The sequence below is a fragment of the Harpia harpyja genome, chromosome 1, assembly GCF_026419915.1.
Source record: "Harpia harpyja isolate bHarHar1 chromosome 1, bHarHar1 primary haplotype, whole genome shotgun sequence".
In the NCBI taxonomy this organism is placed as follows: Eukaryota; Metazoa; Chordata; class Aves; order Accipitriformes; family Accipitridae; genus Harpia; species Harpia harpyja.
Genome location: NC_068940.1, coordinates 104,053,518 through 104,079,151, shown reverse-complemented (window position 1 = coordinate 104,079,151; position 25,634 = coordinate 104,053,518).

The following is a 25,634-nucleotide window of genomic DNA, read 5'->3' as shown; positions in this document are numbered from 1 at the left end:
GCCTGACTTATACTTCTTCCTCGGATGCTATTCCTAAAGAATGCTGCAAAAAAGCAGTTGGAGACCTTTGTTACAAAGGTCTGAACGGATCTCTGAGTCACTTTGTGCAGTAAGTGTGAGAGACAACCTGTCTGCTCCAACGCCTCTCAGATCCCACTATGCTGAACAGCCATTTAAATCAATGGTCTTAGCTGGGTATTGATTTGGCCCGGTGGGTGTAAATCTGACCTTGACCCTCTTTAATCCTCATGCATTAGATACAACTTCATCAGCACAGAGCAAAGACTCAGAGGGCGGACTTTGGGAGCCTGGGTTTGACAGCGTGTGCCGCATTCTCCACTTTTTGGATCCAGCTGTACTGAAAACAAAAATCACAGTTTTGCATTTTAGATGTTCACAGGCTGCACCTATATATATGTAATAAGTAAAATATATAACAAATATTGCAATATATTCAGACTGGGGTGCATAAAAAGAGTGATTCCAGCTTCTGGCCCATCCTGACCACCACATTAAAAAAGCTGCAGAAGAAGGATAGATTAAATACAAGTGCAGGATCCTGACAGCATGCAAAGTTGTGAGAGGAGTTTTGTGTGTTTGCTGAATGCACCACGCTCCTCACTTGGCCATGGCAGTCATTGCCGCCTCTGGCAGAGCCGACACAGTCTTACAGAGCGGATGACACAGAGTGTGGACAAGGAAGGGGAAAACATCTGATGCCTTGTTCTGCTCATGAAATCAGTCCAAGCTTAAAAAAAAAAGAGAAACCAAGCCAGCTACTCAGCTCAAGATAGGGAGCCCCCTCTTTCACTCTCTTGGCTCTGCATGTTTTTTACTCCACGTCTCCTGTTTACTATCATGTTGGGCACAAACATATCTGTTGCTAGGAGGAGTCCCAAACAAGATTAGCTATCTAAAGAGCCAGAGCGGAGCAGGCTCAATGCAGAGATTGCTTCGGCTAGAAATTTAGGGCTGATGGGAGCGAGGACTCAGCACCAGATCCACGTGGAGGAGGCAGGCTCTGAGCAGCAACACCAAAACTGCAGTGTCAGTGAAGTCTGCAGCCCACATTCCTGCAGTTCCCATGCAACCCACGGCGAGACTTGGTCCCCTGATGCTAAGCCTTGCAGAAGTCAGGTAGGCAGCAAGGAGCCTTCCAAGTTAGCCACGAGGGAACGGCCGCACAACAGCCTTGGGGAACTTTCCAAAGGCCACATCTACAGAGCACGGCACAGAAATGCCCAGTCCGTGTTGAACGCCCTTGCTCTGTGGACGGCGGCAGCAGCGGAGGAGTGAACCGCCTTGCTGCCGCTGGTATCCCTTGGGTCTCCACGCATCGAGCTAATTTCTCTCTGTTGGTACTGCCCTCCAGGCTTGCTCAGGGATCTTTGCATGGTGTGATGCCGTCAGTCCCGCCATGTGTCAGGCACATCTGGCTGCTCGGGCAGCCTGCCAGGGAATGAGGACTGCACAGCACTAGCTTTCATGTGAGCATGCGGGGTTTTGAATGCCCTGTTTCACGCAAGCCTATACATGGCCTCTTTGAGCACTGGGCAAATGCTCTAGGGGTGATGCTCTGGGTGATGATGGCCAGATCCTACCCGTGCTGATGTGGGAAGGATTTAGGATTCAGCTGGACGGAAATAATTCCCTTGACAGTAGGTTCAGGGAGAAAGCGCACTGAAGGGAAAGTAGGTAGCATGTTGCCTCTTCATTATCTCATGAAAGGAATTTTATATCATACCCCAGGGGGGGCTAAAGCCCTTTTGGAACACATTTGCACAGGTCTGCATGGGCTCCTGGCTACATATGGAGCAATCTGGGCTCACAGGGAGTGTATGTCCGCTCTGCCACGGCAGCGTGGTCTTGGATTTTACGGGTGCCCAGCCAAACAGTGTAAGATGGACCTCACCTGGTATCGTGCTCCCCAGCTGCAAAAACCTTCTCTGGATTTCAAAAGCTACAGAAATTCCAGTCTCCGTTCCAGCCATGTTTGTTTTCTTTGGGTCCCTCTCCCTAACTAATTAGCTGTTGTGTTTATTGGAAATAGGAGACGCATTCCTGATGAACGTGGAAATGCTGTGTTTAATGGAGCCCTTCGAGGAGGTTAGAGTGAGAGCATTTCTTGAACAAACAAGTCTTACACTGCACCATAATCTTCAAACTGAAATGAACCACTGGCTCCCAATAGCGGTGGGGATTGTGACATGTGTAATTTGCATAAGACCTTCACTAAATAATCGTTAGGAGGCCAATGAATATAAAAGAGGCTTGGCTCTTATCAGGTTTGATCTCAGAAGCGCTCACAGGAAAGAATTGTTAAGCATCTACACGAGCAAAACTCTTTGTCTTCTTCAGTTCAATTGCTACTTTCATTTGTCTTTAATAATATGGTATTTGCTCACTCTTAGACAGCCGTTTGCAAGGCTGTTCAGATCCAAGGCTAATTTGCTCAGACGCTTGGCTTTCCCAAAGTGATCACTAAAACTCCTGGTACACAGAGTACTTTTCTTGAATGTTAAAGCATTTAAAGCTTTATTTTTTTTCTTGTCCATGCCTCGAGTAAGTATTTTCACCTAGTCAGAGACAGCATAAAAACAAGCTAATGTTTCGACTGGGGAATGTTTTACACCTCATTACGCAGGTGGAAACGACACCGGGGTAGAGCAGGGCCAGGCTATTTCCAGTAGGTCATTTTCTTGTTCCGGTCAGCCCTTAATTTAGGCCAGCCCTGCCTTGTAGAGGTATGTGCAACCACACCACTGGTTCTTGCCTATTTCTGGGGGCTGCTCCTGAGTTTGCATCATGCAAAGCCTGGAGCTATTTTCAATGCAGTTTTGGCCACAGAGCAAAGGCAAGGGCTTTCCACGCACGGCCTCTTATGGGGGCACCAGCTTGGAAGTCCCACCAGAGAAAGATCTCATAGATGGGTCAAGGGTCTGTCTGACCCGAGCTCGCCCACGGTATGACCAAGGCTCGCCTGATATTTGCTGTATCTCAGCACACAAAGTTGAAAACCAGCCTGTGTCACGTCCCACCACATTTGACTCCCTGGGCATTTCTTCTTTGAACATCAGGGGATGGTCCGCAGCTGCAAATTAGACCTTGGGGTTTTTTTGCCAGAGGACATGAGGCTGCTTCTGAGTGGTAAATCTGTGGTTTGGGTTGTGGTTACCTAACAGCGGGTGTCTTTCTTCCTGCCTTGCTGTGAATGATGAGAAAGCCTCAAGCCAGAAGGGATCACTGCATTTTCTCCTTCAAGCTCCAGGATATGGCAGACCACATCTGTCTGAGGTCCAGCACCCAGGAACTGATGGCATCATCAGAAAATGATCTGCCTGGATCCAAGGAGATGGAGCGTGGTGCCCTCCTCGGAGCAGTTTATTACCTTCACAGTTAGGAGGAAAACACAAATCCTTTTTCCTGGCTGGAGTTTTTTTGGCTTTGCCCTCCGGCACCAGTTCTTGCTATGCCTTGCTCTGATAGATTAAAGACCCCTATAGTACCTGGTTTGTTTTGGGGTTTTGTTTTTTTTTTCCAAGAGAAGGTACTTATATGCTATAATGTCCTCTCAATCTTCTTTCTGATAAGCTAAACAGCACAAGCTCTGTAAGTCTCTTGTAAGCCATTTCTTCCAGCCCTCGTATCATTTTTGTGGCTGTTTTTGGCACCTTCTTCAATTTTTCAACTTCCTTCTGAAAACGTGGGCATCAGAACAGTACTCCGTGTTCCAGCATCAGGCTCGTCAGCTCAGACGCTGTCTAATCAGCAGGACCATTTCCAGTGTCAGTGTCTCGGAGGAGGGAGAGGGGGAGGGAGGAGGAATCCCTGGCAGCAAGCTGTGCTTCATCAAGGCCCCTCTGCTTTGGGGTTCACACTCTTTTCCCAGCTACAGAAACCAGCCTCTGTCAGAGCACATCTGTTTTCACAAGCTGTCTCCCAGAAGTGCAAGAAGACCTCGTCTTGTACCCTCCAGGACTCCTGTTTGGGCCGCCCTGGGCTTCCGCTAGTTTTACGTTTGCTTCTGCATTGTGCAAACGTGCATACAGAAGGCTTGACGGCCGCATTTCACAAGCCTTAAAAATCAACGGTCTGCCCTAATCCAGCTCACCTCTCCCTCCTGGCTTTGTAAGAGGTAAGCCTGAACAACCGTGAGTCTCAGGATGCTGGCCTGAAGCACATCTCTGCCTGTCTGCATGGGGGCTGCACAGCTTACAACCAAACAAGAAGTTATTTATAGCAATTCCCACGTTCTCAGCAGCTTTTTCTTTTGAGGATGGTGTCACCGTTGCTTCACTGCCCCTGTAACCACGCCAGGGCTGAGCTCTTACACCAGTTTGCAAGCCATCCGGGTGCAATCCAGGCAGTATGGGAACAGATGAGTGTTTGGTTGTTGGCATCCCTGTCTCCAGCCGGGAGGCAGGGAGTGCAAAGGTGCTGTTGCAAGCCATCTGCAGCGACAGCCTCTCCGTTTCTTACTGCTCAAGCAGGGCTTCTCGTTGCAGATGGACAAAACCACAAGGTCATGTGCTTTGCTTTTTGCCCCGCTGCACTTCTCCAGCTTCTCCAAAACTCTTGCATTCACACCCAGGAGCTAACCTGGAGTCCTGATAAAATAGATGTCATTGATAAAGGCTCTTCCTCTTATTCCCTGGACCTAAGACTTCCAGGCTACCATGCAGAAAATCAGGGTCTCCACAGTGCTACATATTTAATCTGTGCATGAAAAGACAACCCACCCTGAAGGACAAACAGAGAAGTCCTCCCAGCACCATGCTAGTGGTTGCATGCACAGGCAAGACTGTATGGCTTTGCAAAGCAATAGATTACACCAGCAAAGCAAATGAAGTAATGTCTTATTATAAGAGCCAGGCTTTTCCAGTGCTTTCCTAGAATGGAAAACACTTTCAAATTTCGTTTCATGAACACCACCTTATTCATTAGTAAAGTCATGGATCACCTTCTACTGCCCACCATCAGACAGCCACTTTTCCATAAAAGCTTTTTTTTTATAGTGGTCTTATTCTTTCAATGTAGAAATAAGGCCTAAAACAGCATGTTTTGGAGTAAATTCTCTTCCCAGTTATGTGAATGTAAACTTTAGGTTTCTCCCCCTTGACACCTTTGCTATTCAGTCTATGTTTCCAATGGAGCAATCAAACCAAGTGGGGACTTTCAGCCCCAGGCCTGTGTGAAATGAAAGCTGTTGCTGAGACCTGTCAAGAGAGTCACACACTTCAGTGATTGCTAATCATGGAACAAATGAGTGAATACTTCAGATCCAGCCAGCTACTAGCATGGTCACCAAAGGAAACATTGAAAAAATAGACCAAAAATGGAAAAATCTTTGGGAATTAATCCAGATTTCAGTGCAGGTTTGATATACATAGTTGTGAGTGAAGGCTCTACCCATCAGAGCAATGTGAAATTTTCTTTTTTCCTCCCATTTTCTCCATCTTTATGGCACTGAGGAAAGTGTCCCAGAGGGTTAGTACCCACAGGTGCTCTGGGAACAATAGCAGCCTGGGCTGAATTCAAGATATGCCCAGAAAAAAAAATTACTCATTGCTGCTAGACATTTTTATGGACCTCCTCAACGTATCCCTTGAGTGTCTTACAAATATTAACACATGAATCCTCACGCTTCCTTCCTCTAAGAGGCTGTTATTGCCCAGACTTTAAAAGTAAGGAAGCTAAGGCCGAGAGGTGAATAGGCTGGCCAAGATCACATAGGAAACGTGTGATCCTTGTGGTCTGGACACTCCTGACCAACAAAACCTTAACCTGGCTTCTTGCCCGCAGCGGATAAGAAAGCGGAAAGGTTGGAGTCAGGTTTTTAAGGGATAGTTTCCATCATGTCATGGAGAAGCAGCTTTACTGGCCTGTGCGTAGAGCAGCACGGGGCTGGTGTGTCACCATCCCTGTAGAGGATGGTGGAACATGGACCCCATGGGCACGTGGCAGGATCAGAGCTCTCCCCGTGCAGGCATCCCAAAAAAATTATCTTAGGAGTCTGGTGGAGAATTCTGCACTTTTATTTTATTTTTATTAGGACTATTATAAAGGCAAGTGCTTCCTATCCAGCTGGATAAAATTCAAGGGCAACCTAATAAACCCCTCTGCATACTCTACGATGGCTTTACTTCGTTTAAAACTGGCACCGGTTTAAACTTCAATATCTCGGACTCTGCTCCAGCTTCTTCCCTGAGATGACAGTGAAAATGGCAGCGCTTGGAGGAATTGCTGGCTGCAGCACAAACTCAGGCTGTATGATTTTCATTAGCATTAACGAGCATCAAGCAGCTGACGTCCTGCTTAGGAAAATGACTGTATCTCTAAGTATTTGTCCCAAATCGACGTACTAGCGGAACAACGGGCTCTGCAGCCCTGGCTTTCTCAGCTCTGCAAAGGGACTGAACTCTCCCAGGGTTTTCCTTCTTTTGGTCTGTTTTGGTGATGGTGACATTTGATAACAAGCTTGTGTACCATTTGGAGTCTGCTTTCCCAGCTCCCCCAGTCACGTCAGAAATCTATTTGGTTTTTCATTTTAAAAAGCCCATGGCTCCTGGAGCTCTAAACTGTATGCAAAATCTCTCTTTGGTTTTTAAGATGATTTTATGAGTCTCTCATCACTGCAAGGAACAGCCTGAAAAAGTGAAAAGCACTACACAGTCCAACCCCACGTAGCATAGCCAGCCAGGAAAAGCACCCCACGTATGTTTGTTTTTAAAAAAAAAACCCTGATGGAGATGTTTTTTCCCCCAGTTAATCTCAAGATGCTGTGGGGCCTGACTTACAATTTTGGGGTGGTTCAAAGCTTCTGGGAGAAGGAAGCCAGCAAGAGGCCTGTGAATTGGCTTCTAGTGAAGTTGGGGAGATGACAGAAGGATGCTCCAGTTAAATGCCCAGCAGCGCAGGCAGGTCCCCCGTGCAGTGGCAGGAGCTGTTGCTCTGCCCACCAGCCGTGCCCACGTATGCAGGCTGGATACCTGCCCTCACCCCACAGCTGAGACAAGGATGCTCTGCTGACCCTGCAGCTCTCAGCCATCTGCCATCCTCCTCCTGCACCGAAAAGCCTGTCCCTGCCCCACCGGCGTGCCCCATGGACCAAAGTCCTCAGGGCAGTCACTGCCTGCAGCTTGGCTGACATTTCCCCCATCGTAGGAGGAGGTACCAAGGAGATAACTGGAACAAGTGGGAGAGAAAGGGAGGTGGGTTCATCTTCCACTCTGGCCACCACCACGCTTGGTCCACCAAGCTTGCACGTTCTGCTGCACGCATTCAGGGGTCCCAGAAGTTTGTTAATCGAGCTGAATTGAGTGAATTTATTACTGCGCATCAGTGAAAATCAAAGAACTGCTTAACTGAGAGCTGTGTGAGCTCTCACCCCGCTTTGCAGTCAGCAGCCGTGGCAGAAGTTCCCTCTGCCCATCCCGTCATCACCGTCAGCCCTTGCCTCACCCTCAGGGTGAGGGGTGATTCACGGTCTCCACCACGCTCCATGACCACTAGATCTCCAGAGAAAACCCGCTGAGCTCTGCAGGTCTGGCACGGTTGGTGTTCGCAGCTCATCTCCGCCGGCGGCCGCTGACATTAGTTTTCACTGGCAGCCATAGCTCACACTGGAGTCCGGAGAAATGAGGCCATTGCACCTTTCAAAGCAGTGTGGTAACTGCGGGGACGGTTTTATTCTCTCTGTAGCCAAGTGAGCAAGAGGCAATAAATAACATCTCCATCCAGGGAAAAGGCAGACGTTATATGTAACGGGGGAATCCAGCCACGGTGGTGAGTAGAAGGACTGGCTTCTAAGGAGAGACTGGAGAGATGAATAATAACATATATATCTTAGCTAAATGACAGTCATGAGAGGCAGAACTTGAATCTATATGTTTTTCAAGAGCATATCCTAAGATGAAGAATATTTAGTGACAGGCCAAGGGGACAGCAGTCAAGAAACTGATGGTTTTTCAATCTGTCTTAGTAAGAAAAATAAAGTCCATGTAGATATACTGGAAGTGATAAACGCCAAGTAAGGAAATGCCTGGAGAGTCTGAACACAGACAAAGCAGCCAGGATGGAAACAGTAAGTTTGCCTTTGTGGTGAGTGGCAGGGGATGCCTTATCACAGGGCTTTAATCATTCATGTTGAAGTAGTACCAAAGAAACAATCAATACCAGACCAGAATACCAGGTTGTATACATCCTGCAAGGTCTTCCCTGCACCGAAAATTGGTAGTTTAAGGTATTGAATGAAAGGCGAGAGATGGAGACAGGCAGACACCAGGGTCTTACAAGGGAGGACCAGGCAGCTCTTGCACTGCAGCAGGCAGTGGGCTTTGCTGTCAAGCCCTGGGTGAGGAATTTAGAGGGCAAAAACCGATTTGCTTGGGCAGATCTCCTTCCTCCTGACAGTGAGAGGGAGCAGGGAAGATATTTGTGCGATAATCTGAGAAGGAAGGACCAGCATGTCCATTGTGATGACATACCGTCCTGGTTTCGGCTGGAATAGAGTTAATTTTCTTTCTAGTAGCTAGTATAGTGTTATGTTTTGGGTTCAGTATGAGAATAATGTTGATTGATAACACACTGATGTTTTCAGTTGTTGCTCGGTAGCGTTTATACCAAGTCAAGGATTGTTCAGCTTCTCGTGCCCAGCCAGCAAGAAGGCTGGAGGGGCACAAGAAGCTGGGAGGGGACACAGCCAGGGCAGCTGACCCAAACTGGCCAAAGGGGTGTTCCATACCATGTGACGTCATGCCCAGTCATATGGGCATATCCATATAAACTGGGGGGAGTTGGCCTGGGGGGGATCGCTGCTCTGGAACTAACTGGGCATCGGTTGGTGGGTGGTGAGCAATTGCATTGTGCATCACTTGTTTTGTATATTCCAATCCTTTTATTATTATTATTGTCATTTTATTATTGTTATTATTATCATTATTAGTTTCATCCTTTCTGTTCTATTAAACTGTTCTTATCTCAACCTACAAGTTGTTGTTTTTTTTTCCCCAATTTTCTCCCCCATCCCACTGGGGGGGGGGGGAAGTGAGTGAGAAGCTGCGTGGTGCTTAGTTACCGTCTGGGGTTAAACCATGACACGTGCCTGCACCATACCCTCTCCTTCCAGAACTCTGCTCCTCCTCTTGCAGAGCTCAGTAGATGACATAGGGTGAGCTGCCACCCATGTGGGCTGGGGGAGGAAGACCTCAGCCCTAGTTCTGGGGGCACCCAGGCATGGCCCACTTCTCTGGACCCCTTCTTCCATATTCAGGACAATCTTGAGAGCTCAAGATATGTTGAGAGGCCACATTTGCAAGCAAGGGGTTGTTTTAGGCAACAGTGAGGGACCCGACCACGTCAGATGAAAGTGCTAGTAGGAAAGACAGAGGGGAGAAGCCATTCAGGAGCTTACAACTCTCATAAAGAGAGAGGAGGAGAAAACCAAGGGGAATTTGGCACCAGCCATGAACCCCCAAGAGGCAGAGGCCTGAAGAAAGAGACGGCATCTCCTGTGATCACAGTGAGCGGCACACTGTGCAAGCATCCTGGACGGATGCAGAGCTAACCTTTTTCTACCTTTTTCCATTCATTCCCTCCTTGGTTCTTTCATCCACCCATGACCTGCTTCATCACAGGGGCTGGGAAAGAGCTTAGCACAGAGATGTGCTCTCTCCCCGTCAACTGGCAGGACCCACGGTGCTGAACAACACAACGAGCACACCCTGCTGTCCCCAAAACTTCCACCCCAGGGAGCTCCTCTTGAGCTGCTATTCCCTTGGAGATGTCCGTAAGCCACCTCAGCACCGGTAAATCGATGCTGCATGGATGTGCATGTGACACAGACCGGGCAAAACATCCTTGGGGTGTTAAAGCCCTAGGTGGTGTGCGAATGCTGCCCTGCCCTGCAAGCAGGTTGTCACCCCTTTGTGTTATCCACCCTGTCTGGGAGAAGGAGAGGACATATCTTGCTGGGATGTTTCCAGGATTATCCTCTGACTCTGCCGGCAGCTGCTCTCCATGTCCCACAGGCTCTCCCAGGCTCCTGTGTCTGTGAATTTCTAAACCACACACTCATTTGACAAAAATCAAGTCGGAGGCTGCACTAAGCGCGGTTGATGCACTAAGAGAATAGCTTCATCCTTAGAGATAAATACCTGCATCCCAAGTGCGGTTTGTATTAGTGGGCACAGTCCAAGGAGCCAGGGTCAAAGTACCCCAATTTCTAGCTGTGCTGCCAACTTGTTACATGCCCTTGGTCTATTCACTCAAATTCTTCATCTCATTTTCCCCATGTATAATGGGGGGTAAGGATACCGCCTCCCCTGAAGCTTTGCAGAAACAGGGTCTATGCTGTGTAGGACACACACTATATGGGGCAGCGCAAGCAGAAATGCTTCTCTGTCCTCCATACACACTGAGGGCTCACTTGGAGAATGCAAAATCATGAAGCAGCAAGTATGGGAGAGAGAGAAATCTAATATAAAACATCTTTTTAAAAGGCAAGTATTTGACTTGTAGAAGCTGTCAGAGGATGTTTAATGACAAACTGAACATGTTCTCTGTCCCATGCTGATCAAAAAAACTGAAAAAGCTCTAATCAAATGCTCCTGAGCACTTTTTTCCTACTGTAAAAATGGAATTTAATTAAAAATGGAGAGACAGACATTCAGCTGACTCAGTGGGACTTTGGCCCCTGCCTCACAGAGCACTTGAGGACATGTTTTAAGTCCCACCTGACAGCTCTGGAGTATCAGCTACTGGCTGGCTCCAGGGTAGATTCCCCACCTTGTTTAAGGGCTGTGCTGGTGGGGGATGGATTAAAGCATATGCTTAATATTAAGCATGTGCCAAGCATCTTGCTAATTCAGGGCTTTTCTGAGAAGGTGCTGGTGTCATTGTTTCTCCTTGGAGCCTGTCCCTGTGCACATGTGAGCAGACACATCACAGTCTGGAAGAGCAAAGATTTTGCAATGCTTTTTCCAGACAGTAAATTCAGGACAAATTTGTTTGGTTTGAATATTTTGGCACTTGGGGATGTAAAATTCCCCCATTTCCATTTTCCTCTGTTTTCCACTTAGAACAATATCAGTATCAAACTGCTCATGGACTGAGCTCTCCAGTCTTTGGGTAAAGTAAGTCTATAAGCAGGCAAAGGTATTTGCAATAGCCCAGGGCAGAGTTGGGCCCAGCACATCTTAATACATCTGTAGCTGCACTGCTTCTGGAGCCAGGATGGGTCCAAATTGTTCCCAAATATCCCAATGCACCAGCCCTGGGATAACAGGGGCTGAAGGTAGAGGGGCCTGTGTTCATTCTGCTGCTGGAATACCTCTTCCCGGACCTTTAATGGCTCATGCCTGCCAGAGAGGACCTCCAACTGCCAAGGAGGAGATAGATAAACGGAATTAATAACTTGGGCTCAACCTCATGAGCAAAGGACCAGGTGCACGGTTGTGCCAGAGAAGACCCCTGGGAGCCTACAGCAGGACACACAACCCATGGGACAGATGGCAAAAGCTGCAAACAGCCTGCAGTGATTGCTCCCCAGGGTGATGGTACTGATGCCTGGAAGGATGCTTTAGTCCACTCTCTTGTCCTGGGGTGATTTCAAGCCAGCCCTTGTCTGTGGGCAGAAGATGTGTTTAAATCCCAGTTGAAGGTGCTGGAATAGCAGATAGCCGGTGGCTCTGGGACCCAGGGTGGGATACCAGCCTGCATTTAAGGGGTCTACCTAGCAAATCAGACTGCTTCTCCCATGCTTTCTGCCTGCCCAGCCTGATACTGTTCCCCTCATGACCTGTGCTGCTGAGGAGCCCAATGCTCAGACCCAAAACCCGTCACCACTGCCTGTTCCTTAAGGGACGCTGGAACAACCTGCCTGACAGGGAATGTCATAATTAACGCTTCCTGTACGCTGCTGAAATGTTAACGCTTCTATTAACACACTTTATTGACTTGCTTTTAACACCACAGGTGGCTTTTCAAGAGCTCAGGCTTGATTTAAATCACATCCACTGCTTATTGCTTTAATTATGGAAATGGCCAGAGCAAGGGAGCACATTTCTGGAGCCAGACTCTCATGAAAAGCAGGCAGGAGGCAAAGCTGCATGGTTTTACTTTCTGAGCGGGTATATGGAGATCAGGAACAGGAATGGGTGTGGATGCCTCTTCACAACCTGCCTCAGACCTTCCCCAAAGTTTTAGCATGGGCATAAAGAGAATCCACAACTCAGCATTTTCTAGCTGTGTTAAATTGTGTCTGTGGTGGAGCTGGGGTGAGAGATGCAGGGACTCTAACCTCATCCTTTAGCTCAGAGCTGAGGGCTGTGACCCAGCTCTGGCCCCACTATTGCTGACAAAACCTGGATCCCATCAGGTTGGAAAACCGCCGAGGCATAAGACCCCAGCTCCAGCCTCTGGACACGAGCAGGAGCCTCCTCCCGGTCCGTCTGCAGGGAGAGAGCTGGTCCCAAGGCTTCACTGCTTTGCTCCCGACTGGAAAACCCAGCCAGGATGAAACAAGTCCTCTGCCGTGTCAACCCTCCCTCGTATTATCTCTTATCTAAATATAGCACTGGATCCTGCAGGGAAGGCAGCTCAGCACAGAGGAGCAGAGCAGGCAGGAGTTCCTCCTCCCTGGTCCTCCCACCCTCCTTCCACCAAAGGGCAAGGGAAAAGGGGCACGTCTTCGCTCTACACCTTAAAAACTGATGCAATGAAGGAAGCTGTAGGGGTGCCTCCTTGCATTTCAGGCACAGCATTCAGCTTTCCTGCAGGGTCTCTTCACTTTCTGGGGTCTGAGGCTGGAGCAGCCAGGGTCTGCACAGAGAGAGGGTGGAATATGGGATACCCTTGCGTGACCATCACTGCCTCTGACCCCATCATCCCAGTGCAAAAGGATGCGATTTTCCTACCCCACAGTGCCTGTGGGGTTGCATCCAGCCCCTGGTTTCCATCACACGGCCTCCGACGTCGCTCTTTCTGTGTATCGTCTCCCACCGCCTGCTCCAGAGGCATTTCACAGCATCTTCCAAGCCTCCCCCAGGCAAGTTCCCCTCCATCCTCCCTCCCCTTCGCTCTTCCACTAGCTCTCGGCCTTTGAGGGAAAGCCTTTCTTTCTCCCCTGTTTTTATCTGCATACCATTCATCGCATTCAGCCCTTGTGCTGTCATGTAAAACTGTGAGGAATGAACCGAGTGATAAAGCAGCCGGATCCAAAGCATGGAGGCTGCAAACCCCCTGCTTATATTTCAGAGCCATAATTTATACCCTTCAGCAATGGGTTAAGTAGGTCATGAAAAAGTGAAAACACAGGAAAAATATTCAAAAAGCAGCACCCCTTCCTCTCCCTCCTCCCTCACTGCAAGGGACACAAATCACAACCACGTTACCTGTGTGCTGGGATGCAGTCATTTATGCCAGGTATTTTTGGCATTGCCTCGGCTATGGCTGTAAATTTTCTATTACTCTGGCTGAGCTGACACCCTGCCAGAAAAGTTTGTTATGGGATAAACTGAGTTACCCTGGTGTGGAGATGTGGGGTGGGTGGCTGGTGGATGGCGAGGGGGATGGCAGGGGCTGCATGTGATGTATTGGCTGGAGCTGGAAAATATTTGTCCATAGTTGCTGTCAAGCTAAGGGGCTGCTAGACTCAGGAAAGTACCGTCCCCCGAGCACAAATGTGGGAGGAAGAGGTGACGAGCAGGTCCTCAGAGTTAACGCAGGTAAGGACCAGAAAAGATCAGTCCACGGGTACAGCCTGGTACTTTCCAGAAAGTTAGAGCTTATAAATCATTTTGACAAAATAATTAAAGCATGTATATGCTATATTTTATAATCCTGCCTCTCGCCTGTAATACCCTAGACCATAGTGCCTCTGGATACAGTGATGTAAAAAAACAAGGGAAAACCAGTCTGAGATACAGCTGAAAAGTCTATTCTTGCCCTTGCAATGTGAAGCCCTGAATCCAGAATGACTCCAGATCAAAGGTACTACTCTGTATCAACGCTGCTGTAGCTTGAGTGACTCCATTACAGCTGAGGTCTGCTGAGATCAGAATCTCCATCACAAGTAAAAAAGTGGGACTTAGTTGTCTGACTGCATCCTCCGTGCTACTTGAGTGGCAATCCTGTGGAAGACAGAATAAAATCTGAAGGCAAAAAAGCCACATTCTTAAAACCATACAGTATTTAGAGAGAAATCCTGTTGTGGAGGCAATTACACAAATGCACATATGGATTCAGAGCTTAGCCTGACCTACAGCTTTCAGCAATGGGCAGACATCGTTATTAAAGTTCATCAGACCAGACTCCATGATGTGGAGGCCAGCTGAAAACATCAGAAGGATGTTTACTATTTGGCTTTGCTCAATACAGTCATAAAAGGGAGAAATAAAGTAACTTCGCACTAGCCTAGTCCCTTGGGTGGAAGAAGAGCGTTGGCCCTGGGGGTTTAACAAGGAGGTGACCCAGAGAGTTTGGACAGAAGGGAATGGCCCCTTGTTAATGTCCAGTGATGAGCCACATAGGTCTTCAGGAGGTTTTATTTTTATTGTGGCCCCTCTGAGGGCTAGTCCAAAAATTAATAATCCAAAATTATCGTAGGAGACCATTTTACTGGGGAAGAAAGAGGTATACGGGATTCAGACATACTGTCAGATCTTGTCTAAGAGAAAAAGGTGCAATTTCTCAACAGCTTCATCTAGGCCACCCTAAAAAAATTGCAGCAAGAGTAACATGAAAAAATAAAGAAGGGAGCAGGAGGAGAGGGGAAGGGGGAGTCAGCCTGCTGTGAACCCGGGACATGGCCAGGAGATGACCACCACATACCAAATCAACAATGCAGGCAGAACAGCTCGATAAATGAGGAACTATTTAAGGAGGAAAATGAGACAATTTGGCTCTAAATTACTTGACTGACCCAAATAACAGCAGGAAGACTAGGTTGGGAGCTTGCTTTTAAAAGTTTCCCCCTTTTTTGGTCTAGACTTGATCAGTTCTGTAACATACACATTCACTTCCCTCTCCCCTTCCAAATCATCTGCCAGTGAGTGACATTTCAGTGGAGTGGCATCCTGCTGGTATATAAATGAAGCTTTTATACATTCTTGGAAGAGGTAGTCGTCTTCTGAGATTCTTGGAATTCAAGTCAAAGATGAAAAAAAAAAATTATTTTTTTAAACCTGCAAAACTTTTTTTTTTTTCCTAACAGATGCTCTATGCAAATGTTGAAATAAGTGTATTAATATCAAGCTCAGCCATCTGTTTAAATAATTTCTCAGGGGAAAAAAAAAAATTTGCAGCAAGAGTAACATGAAAAAATAAAGCTGGGTAGCAGGTTTCAACAGGGTATGTCCCAGCAGATTACATGGACTAATGAATGAGGCAGTTACTGCATGGAGCAGCCCCATGTTCAGCAGAACTGATGGTTTTCCAGCGACAGTCCCAAGCGCTGCACCTTGCACAGCTATCGCTGTGAGATCACCCTCTATCAATCACATTAATTTTAATTCCTGCAAGACCAGGATGCTACTCAGTCTTCCACAGTATAAAGGGCCTGATCCAGCATCCAAAGACAGTCAGCTCAGCTCTCCATCCCAGGATCCCATCGGAGCTGATGGAGAGATATAGGCACTTATAGGATGTGAATCATCTGCCCTGCTTTGAGATGAGCTGAATGAGGATGAGCTTTGGGATGAGCTGCTGGGGCAGCTGTGCAGGAAGGCTACAGGGCAAGGGAGGAGCCTCCCAAATATCCTAACCTTGCTGCTAGGTGGGAGGGAGGAGGGCAGAGCCAGTGGGCATCATGCAGTTCCCTGGAGGCTATGCAAACATTGTGGAGGTCAAACCTTCTCCAAGAGCAAGGCAGGAGGATATGCTGCCTTCCTCCATTTCAGAACCCTGCATTCCCATAGGGGTCCTCCATCCTCGAGCGGGGCATGGCAATGATCGAGCCACAACCTGCACATTTGCTCCCCAAACCTGTTGGGTCCCCCCCCCCCCCCCAGCTCCCCCATAGGTGCTGAGCAACGCCAGGGAGCGGAGGGTGAGCAAACCTGCCTGGCAAGAGGGTGCTACGGCACTGCCCACGCAATCAGTGCCAAACAAACCTCCAGCAAGGCGAAGGCTCATTAAAAATAATCAGCAGCCCTTTCAAGCTCCAGGAAGCGGTGCTGCTGAATGGAGCGGCTCTGAATGCGCGCAGATGAGGGGAGCAGCTGTGCGGAGCTGGCGAGCGTGCAAGCGCGCCGGGGCTGCACATCTCCGGGGCTGGTGCCTGCACCCTGCGCTGGACCTGCTTCCCATCCCAGCCTCTCCCACCAGCTGTGCCTGGACCTCCACCTCCCTCTCTGTAAGGTGGAGGTGGACTTAAGCGTGCTGCTGTCTCCCAGTGACAGACGAGCTGCAGGAGAGGTGGACGTTAACGTAGCGTTGCACGCTCCGAGCGCTGCTTTCCTGTTCCCAGTGTGCTTCCCTCCACGTCCCAGGGTTTAGCATCAGGCCCAAGCACTTGTCTGAACTCTTCCGTGATGGCGCTGAAGTGAGGATGGGGAGAAATACATCAGGCGAGGCAAGACAGACAGTTGAATTGACTTCCATAAATCCTCGCTCTCCAAACACAGATGGAAGGAACAAACAAACAAGGGGACTCTCCTCCCCCATCCTCTTCAAAAATTCTCTCTTACAGAAGATTTTGGGGGCCAGCAGCACGTGAGGTGGAGGGTCTCATCCAGCCTGAGAGACCGGTCCTCAGCCATGGGAGGGGATGGTGAGATGCACCCCTCACCCGCAATGCCCCAGTAGAGAGATGGCCACACTCTGCCCATCACTGCCACCTCATTGCATCGACCCAACCTGGACCTAATCACCTTATTCCAGTTCTTGTTTGGGTTTTTACGGCTGCCAAAAAAAAAGGTCACCCACGAGACGTGCGAGTGGAGCTCAGCACCCGTGACTTAGGGCATGGGTGGCGGAGACCGGTCCCAATGCAAACCCAGTGTCAGTGGCCAGGTCCCTGCCAGGAGTTTCATGGATGGCCCTTAGTCCAGGGGAGAAATTTTCTGCATGTTTCTGAGCAGATCGGACAAGGCGTTAGGGAGTCTAATGAGGCACTGAGGAACTCTGCTGGGTTTGGCTCCCAGGCTGTTTTTCTAGTTTATTTCTGCCTTGGCTCATAGTTCCCAAAACATCCATCTACCCTCAAAGCCCAGGCAGGTCTGCAGGGGAACGATGCCCTTGGCTCATTTTGGGGAGGGCGTTATTTTCCCGCATAGAGCTGAATCTGCATCCTACGTCTATACTCAAAAATAAAATGGGTCAGGGCTGGCTTTCTGCACCCCACAGCTCACATCCTCACCCCAAACAGGGCTGCAGTGTCCTGCCTGCATGTTGGGAATGACGCCGGGTACCGTCTGCGGGAGAATTAATTGGTCTGGGACAACGCACATGCCACGGATCATGCTGTGGATGACCACAGGAGCCCACACTCTGGCCCTGGTCTTGTTTAGGTTAACAGTCCAGACATAGCTGATGTGCTTTTGAGACAGAGACAAAAGCCTTTAAAAGCCAACACCAAAAGGGCCTTCCAGGACTCTTCTCCATATTATCATTTAAACTTAAGCCCTTGTGTTAGGCCAACATGGTGTGCTACAGCATCAGCCTCAGCAAAATTAAGCAGTAGCTGCTGACCAGTCCCTGCTTCACACTTCCCAGCGCCGAGGGGCAGAGCAGAGAGACCAGTGGACCTTGCCGAGGTGTCATGTTTTAACCCCAGCCTGCCGCTAAGCACCACGGAGCTGCTCACTCACTCCCCCCCACCCACTGGGATGGGGGAGAGAATTGGAAGGAAAAAGGTAAAACGCACGGGTTGAGATAAGAACAGTTTAATAGAACAGAAAGGAAGAAACTAATAATGATAATAATAACAATAATAAAATGACAATAATAATAATAAAAGAATTGGAATATATAAAACAAGTGATGCACAACCCACCGACTGATGCCCAGTTAGTCCCCAAGCAGCGATCCCCCCCAGGCCAACTCCCCCCAGTTTATATACTGGGCGTGACGTCACATGGTATGGAATACCCCTCTGGCCAGTTTGGGTCAGGTGCCCTGGCTGTGTCCCCTCCCAGCTTCTTGTGCCCCTCCAGCCTTCTTGCTGGCTGGGCATGAGAAGCTGAAAAATCCTTGACTTTAGAGTAAACACTACCTAGCAACAACTGAAAACATCAGTGTGTTATCAACATTCTTCTCATACTGAATCCAAAACATAACACTATACCAGCTACTAGAAAGAAAATTAACTCTATCCCAGTCGAACCAGGACACGAGGCTAGAAGTGGATTTGCACTCGCTCAGTCTAACTTCCAAGTGGCCACCATGCAGGAACTTCCATCTGGTGCTCATGGCTTGTTTGAGGTACAACAACCTCTTTCAGAAGGATAACCTAGCTTGATCAAAAACCACAAAAAGCTAATTTTTGCCTTCTTTCCTCAAATGTACAGTGAGGTTAAATCTGTAAGTTGCCAATGACCCATGTTGAGGAAGACACATTTGAAGCTGCATGTGAAGGTAGGTAAATACAGTATTTTAGTTTGCAGGGGTGGGAAACTGGATCTTTTAGTTAACTGTCTTTGATCTATGTGATAGGTTCTCCCTTTGGAAAGCTGAAACATCTGCTTCATTCTTTGGACCACTCGCCCCGTGGCACCAACCTCAGAAAAGCGATTCCAGTGGTGTCAGATATAAGTGACCTTTAGTTCTGGGCAAACAGCATTAGTGGGACTTCACGTTGTGTCCAGAGCAGTATGTCAGGAAAAATGAGGCTTGCAGCTGAGGAATTCAGCTGACAGTGCAGCTGCAGTGCCATTTCGCCCCATGCTGTTGGGAGAAACTGGCCAGTGCCGTTACTTGTGCGTCATCCCGTTGCTGTAGATGCCTTGCAAGTGGAAAGGAGCTAGGGTGCCTGCCGCAGCCACCCCAGAGTTTCTCTTTGCGAATGGCCACCCAGTGCTGGATCCAGCATGATGATGAATACATCCCATCAGCATCTTACGGTTGTCTCTAAACCCAACCTCTAAAGCAGGGTCCCAGGTGGGACCTACCCCCATGGTGAATCCAACCAAAACAGCAGCAAAGTCCTCCAGACATGGAGTAACCATGAGTAGAAGCCACTCATAGTCACAAGTGGAAACATTTTAAGCTTCTCTACCCCCTGCCTAATTTGGCATGTGAATCTATCAATCAGCTTTAATGACACTGCTTGAGTAAGGCCATTTGCATCACCACGGAGGTCCCAAAGGATGAAGATCGGAGCGATGCAGCAGCATATCAGCCCCATGGGTAGCAGCACCCCATGTGATGCCATGTGGGTGGGATTTCCAGAAGAGTCGGAACACCTTCCCAGCTAACATTCAGGAGACCCGATTTGCCAAGGGAGAGCTTGGCCAAAGCTTTGGGGCCCAGAGGAGGCATATTACACCCCCACCCCCAATATCTCCTGCTCTCTCTCAGGAAATAATAGCCATTAATTACCAAAATATGAAGGCACAGTCCTACCCACATCTGGGTGACAGTCACCTGAGGGAGACCAGGTAAGAAGATCTCACCCTCCAGAGGGAGGTGCCAGTTCCTCTCTCCCAAAAAGAGAAAAAGCAGAGAGGGATGGGAGCCCTCACAAGGGCCTCAAGGACGTGCCTCCAGCCGGGGGGAGTGAGCCCAGCCCCTGCCATCCCACCCCAGCCACACAGCTGCCCTGCAGAAAGCCCCATCCCATCTTCTTTGCTTTTAGCTGCAGGACACAGCTCAAACCTCTAGTGAGACCAGAGCTGAGAAACACCAGAGATCAGAGAGGCGAGTGAAGCAGCAGGGAGCAGCTTTTATTTACTGCAAGCACAGGGAATGGGGAAAGATGAAGCTTTCCCGTCCAAGGATTTTTTTTTTTTTTTTTTTGAGATGCAAGATGGACGATTAAAGAATTTCCCACCCTGTTTGCAGAGGACATGAGCATTTATGTCCCACCCTCTGGGCAAATCTTAATGCAGGTGATCGCAGTTGCCATTCAAAACCAACCCTGCAGTTTCCCTTGCACCCAGAGCCCCTCCTCTCATACCAAATTTTTTCTCATTTACCCTAGCATGGACAAGAGTGATTGCTTATGAGATAACAGCATAACCCAAGAGGCTCGGCCTCTGTCTGTAAATGCATGTAAGAAAACTCCCCTGCACACTGCAGCTAAACTGAATCACTCTGGGCTGAGACAGAACAGGCTTTCCTCAAATATTGAGAGAAGATTATTCTCTTTTTTTCTCATTTGGAGCTTTACTGATCTCTTGCCATACAGGTCTGTTCCTCTTTCATCAAGGTGGGGAAGAAGATGCCTAAAATCAGTGCAAAAAAGGCTCCTTCCAGCTGAGAAGTCCTGGGAAGGAGGATTATTTCAGTGCCAAAGCTGCCACACGGGCTGTCACACTCGTCCCTGCTCCTCCCCGAGCTGTCTGCTGCTGATCACAGCCCCAAATCCTGACCGTGAAGCCGCCGGTGTTGCTCAACAGGTCACCAGAGCCTTTACCTCATCACTCCTATGAGTCATCTTGACTCCTTTTTTACAGAGCGAAGGCGAGGACTGCCAGGCTGGAAGCAGGAGAGCACACACAGCAGCAACAGGACCAAACAACTCCTCTAACATTAACAGCAGGTGACAGATTTTCGTTTGCTGCCTTGTTTTCCCTTTCCCTGTCACCCCTTTGCCAGCGTGCCTCCCGTGCCCTTTGTTTTGTGTTTCATTGTGTGGGGGGGTTCTTTTTAAAAGCAAAACAAAAAAGCACATTTTACACCATCCACACATGCAAAAATAGCCAAGGGAGCCTTGAACAGAAGCCACAGTATGTTTGGAGCGGGTTCCTCCTGCCAGGTGTGACGTGAGAGTCCTTTCCAAGTCTTGGCGTGTTTCAGAAAGGGTCCATCCTTCCTGCAAGCACTCAGGATGGCCAGAGCCAGGAACCCGACAGCTCCGCTCACGGCTGTGCACGGTCCTGTGCAAACCTTGTGGGCAGCCGGTCACGGCAGAAGAGGAAGGAGACCAGAAGCAGTGTAAGATATTTACTACCTCGGGGTCACAGTCCCTAAAGCTCACAGGTCCCGTGGGGTGTGACAAGCTGCCTGGGTCTGACGATGGACACCTACTATTGATCCACTGGGTGCTCAGTGGACAAAACCAGGCGCTTCTGGAGGTATGATTCATCTGGCATATTTTGGACACCTGCCTCTTGGCATTCACTAGATCTCCGTTGCCTGCAAAGGGAGATGACATGATGAAATCCAGTGCCGGTGCCTACCCAGGGCATCTCGCTCTCTGTGCCTGGGAAAAGCAAATGGAGGTGACATGGAGACATCCAGACACCAGCTGGGAAGTTTGTTCCCATCCCCATGCAGGAGACCAGACCAACCCAGTGACAGCACCTACAGACAGCCCAGCGCAACGGGAAAGGAGACCCAGGCAGCAAAATATCTCAGCAGAGCTCTGGACCTCTGAGCACATAAAGTATTAGGATATTCCCTAGCATTTGGGTGCATAAATATTAAATAAACTGCAGCGAGGAGGAGATAGATGTCTGCGCTGTTGGCACCTTGGGGCAGGGAGCAGGAACCGGGCCGTAGCGTACATCCCAGTACAGCCTTGCGTGGGCTTGGACAGCAGCATCAAGCATCCCTCGGGGGGTTTCTGCTTTCATACGGCAGCCCCTGAGGTTTCCTGCTTGTTGTCTGGACCAAGACACTTAGCAAATCCCATGTAGCTAATTACACTCCAGTTCAATGCCTCGTAGCCTCTGGTACCATTTCTTACGTTAATTAGCAGTACCCAGCAGGGGAGCACTCATCCCCACGGTGTCTTGCTTTCTTTCCCCTCATCACAAGTGAGAGATGAAGATGGCTGATGGGAGCTCTCCTCCATGTCCCATGTTGATGGGAGAGGGGGACATGCTCCACCACACAGCCAGATTTGCTGCACTCATTTTTTTTGTGGTACCAGAAGCAACTGGGTCGGTGGGGTAGAAAATGTCCCTTGTCAAGACCTTGCATACAGCAGGAAAACTCACGAGATGGGTTATGGTGTGAGCGGCCAGTTAAAGAAGAAACAGATACCCCTTCTCCTTGGGCCAACTCTTCTGGCCATGTTCCCTATGGCATTACCACACTGCAGTGTTAATGTCTGTGCATTAATTTAGTCTAGATCAATATTCTCCTGGTCCTGTGAGGGCCGGCTCAGCTGGCAGCATCTGAAGCCCCTTGACGGCACGTGAAATCTAAGCAGCATTGATGCAGGCACAGGTGGGGGACAAGCAGCCACAGGGTTTGCTGCAAAACCATTATGTCTTGGCTTGGGAGGAGGAGACTGGAGGCAGATGATCTCCAGCTGGCACAATCCCAGCGGTTCCTTGGCACTGAGCACACAGCCGGTGGCATGGGGCATGAGGAGGGCTCGCATACAACTGCAGCTGTGAAACAGAGGTGCCCGGAGCCCTGATGGCCTGAAGAGCCAGCGGAGTGAGTGAGGGTCTCAGCTGCTGCAAGCTCACCTGTAGAGGTGTCTCCAGGATGGTCAAAAGGAATTGGACACACCTCGTGGGGCAACTGCAACCAACACACTTCTTCTTTCAGCCAGGAGATGGTCAGACACTAGGGCTCAGACCCAGATCACTTGGCTGGTGGTTCCTCAGGCTGGGTCTTCAGTTCCAGAGAGGATGCTGGAGGAAGCGTGTGGCAGTAGGACCTAACCCCGTAAAGGCACCAGAGGCCTGAGGGAGGTAGAGATGACCTGCAGAGTGGCCGACTTGGGTGCAGTGTTGCAATGAAAGCTGGAGAGCAGCAGAGCAGGCACCATTGGTCTGGACCTGTCCTCTCCTCAGCAGCAGGAGGACAGCATCCCCAACTCGTGACTGCCCGTTCCCCAGAAACGCGTCCCCGCGGTGAGCATCTGCAGCCAAGGGGAGGCAGGGTCTTTCCCTCCAGACCTCTCCTCCCATGGGGGTCTGCAGGGACCTGACCATTTATACCAGCTAAAATCCAGCCAAACAGCTGCCGGGGTCCTGCATGGTGAAAAATCCCCAAACTCCAGCCCGCGGCTAGTTAAAACCCATTAATATCCACAGGCACCCGGAGCGTGGGGAGGCCGTGGGACACCCACTCACCAGCGAAGGTGCCGGGGTCTTGTCATGGCTCCCTTGCCATCTGGCTCAGAAAGCTGCAGTTGTTGCTGGTCTCCACCCCACCCCAACAAATTTTTTCTTTTCTTCTTGGATTAAACAAACCCTGCGGTGTTTCCAGCGTGACTAATTCCATAATGACAGCAATATCCCCTGCCTCCCGTGCAGCCCAGGAAGGTGCCAAGCGCCATTAACGTGCTGGTACACATTGCTATTGCATAATCAGCTGGATCTTCCCGGGGGAAAATGAGCTGAATTAGACAGTCTCCTTCGCTGGAATAGCAGGGACCAATGGGGATTTCCACAAGAGATATTGTTATAAAAGGAAAATCCATATGACGCTGTCAGAAACAGCCTTGAAAAACTGCTGTTGTCTGACAAATGCCAAAAAGGAGTCTGTATCTCTAACACACATTTATGTGGCTGTGAAAGTGAAGGGGCCCTTTTCTTCAGTCCTCCCATGCTTCATACGCTGTTACTCTCACACGCTGTGTCGTTCTGTTCATTTCTTCACTCCAGGACTGAACCTACAGCAAAGGGTGCGGTAGGTTTTATCCAACACCGCTTGAATTGAATCGAGTTGAAATGTGCCCCGTATATCTGTTCCTCACCCCAGGCTGCTAAAGGAAAGCCTGGGCAGCCCTGGGACCACACCTGGAGAGGCTGAGCACAACCCCCAGACTCCTGGTGAGATCTCGGCACGATGTTTTGCTCCTCGGATACCCCATCTCTGCAAGGAGGGGTGGTGATGTGATGTGGTGTGTAACATGTGGCTGTCACATACCAAAGAAAAGGACTGGCCTAGCCTCTGTCCCATTATCCCAGAGCAATTTTGGATAAGTAACTAGGTAAAGAAACGAATTAATTATTCTGTTTTGGCAAGGAAGATGTTATGCATAAAGTCTCATTACTGATGCATTGCCACAGAAATGTGTGGCAGGAGAGAGGAAATCTCACCTGCAATACCTCTAACGTAATTCCCTTCCTTGTGCCCAAAACTGAAAGCCAATGACTGGAAATGCAGCTGAGAAAGGCTTTAACTTCCAGCTATTAAGTGTTGAAAACTGACACACCTGATGATGGATAGCACAGCATCTCTTTAATTTCATTACAGTTGCCAGCAATAACAGCCTTTGTTGGCTCTGAATTCTGGGCTGGCTCTCCTGAATCAGGGGCAGGCAATTCCCCATCCCCTCCTCCTGGGATTCACGGCTCTGGGTACAGCCCTACACCGACTTTCCCGTGTACCCCTGCAGTCCCTCTTTGCTCACCTGCTAAATTTCCCTGACTTGGAAGCACTAACCCCTACACAGGATGTATGAATGTTCCGGACAACTCTGTTTATTATTAATACGTTCCTATACATGTGTGAAAATCCCCATAGCTCCCTGCAGAATGAACCTCCAGATGCAGATTTTGTATTGCTTCCCTTGGCTGGCTTTCCCCTCTCTGCAGAGCACAATGCAAATGGGTTTCTAACAGCACATAGAAGCTAATGAAAGAGGGACCAGATCAGCCTTTGGGATCCTTCTTTGCTTGTGACCAAAGGTGTTTTCTAAGTGATGGCCGATGAATTAATTGGAAGTGTTACACGCATTATTTCCTGCCCACCATGGCTATCGTTTCATAGCCTGAAGAATGGTTTGCTCACATCAGGTTGGTTTGGGAGATGGATGTTGGTTAGGATGTCATCCAAGTAAATCCAAGACTCATGTTTAATAAGAGCATTCAGTGTTTGTCAAATGCCTGTTGAAGAACTTTTCAATGTTTTTAAGTATGATTATCCCCATCTTACAGAGAGGAGACAGTGAAAGGCAGACCACAAGTGGAACAAGCCCAGAACTGAGACTAACACTGAAATCACGACTCCCAGCACGGTGCCTTTCCCTGTGATTCATGTAGGAATCAGGAGTACAAGAAGGTTTTTAGGTGAATCTTTTTTCTGGGGAAACGACAGCCTTCCCAGGTTACCACCAAGACTTTTATTCTTTATTATTTTTCAGCTCAGCCAGGCTGGATGAATTGTCCTCCAGTGTAAGCACCAGAGCTGCCTCTGATGCTGCTCTTGCAGATAGCTTTGATCTACAGCACCGCAGTTGCCCAGGGCTTTTTGTTGGAGTAACTGAGCGCAGAGCTCTTAGTTTCCTCTCCCAAAAAGAAGTCTTCCCCAGGCTTTGGTGTACACATGTCCAGAGAGCCACCACCATGCAGGACACACACACACACACAAGCTCTGCCCCATGTTCGTGACACCCACTTCCACAGCTCCTGTGCTCTGCTTGACTTGCATCGGGGATGTAAAATCCCTGTTGGATGTGGAAGGACCCTGGGCATGTTTTAGACTCCTACCTGTTGAAAGAGGAGGGGACGGTTAATACGATGGTTGCCTGGACATCGTCAGGTGGTTCACACACACACACATACCCC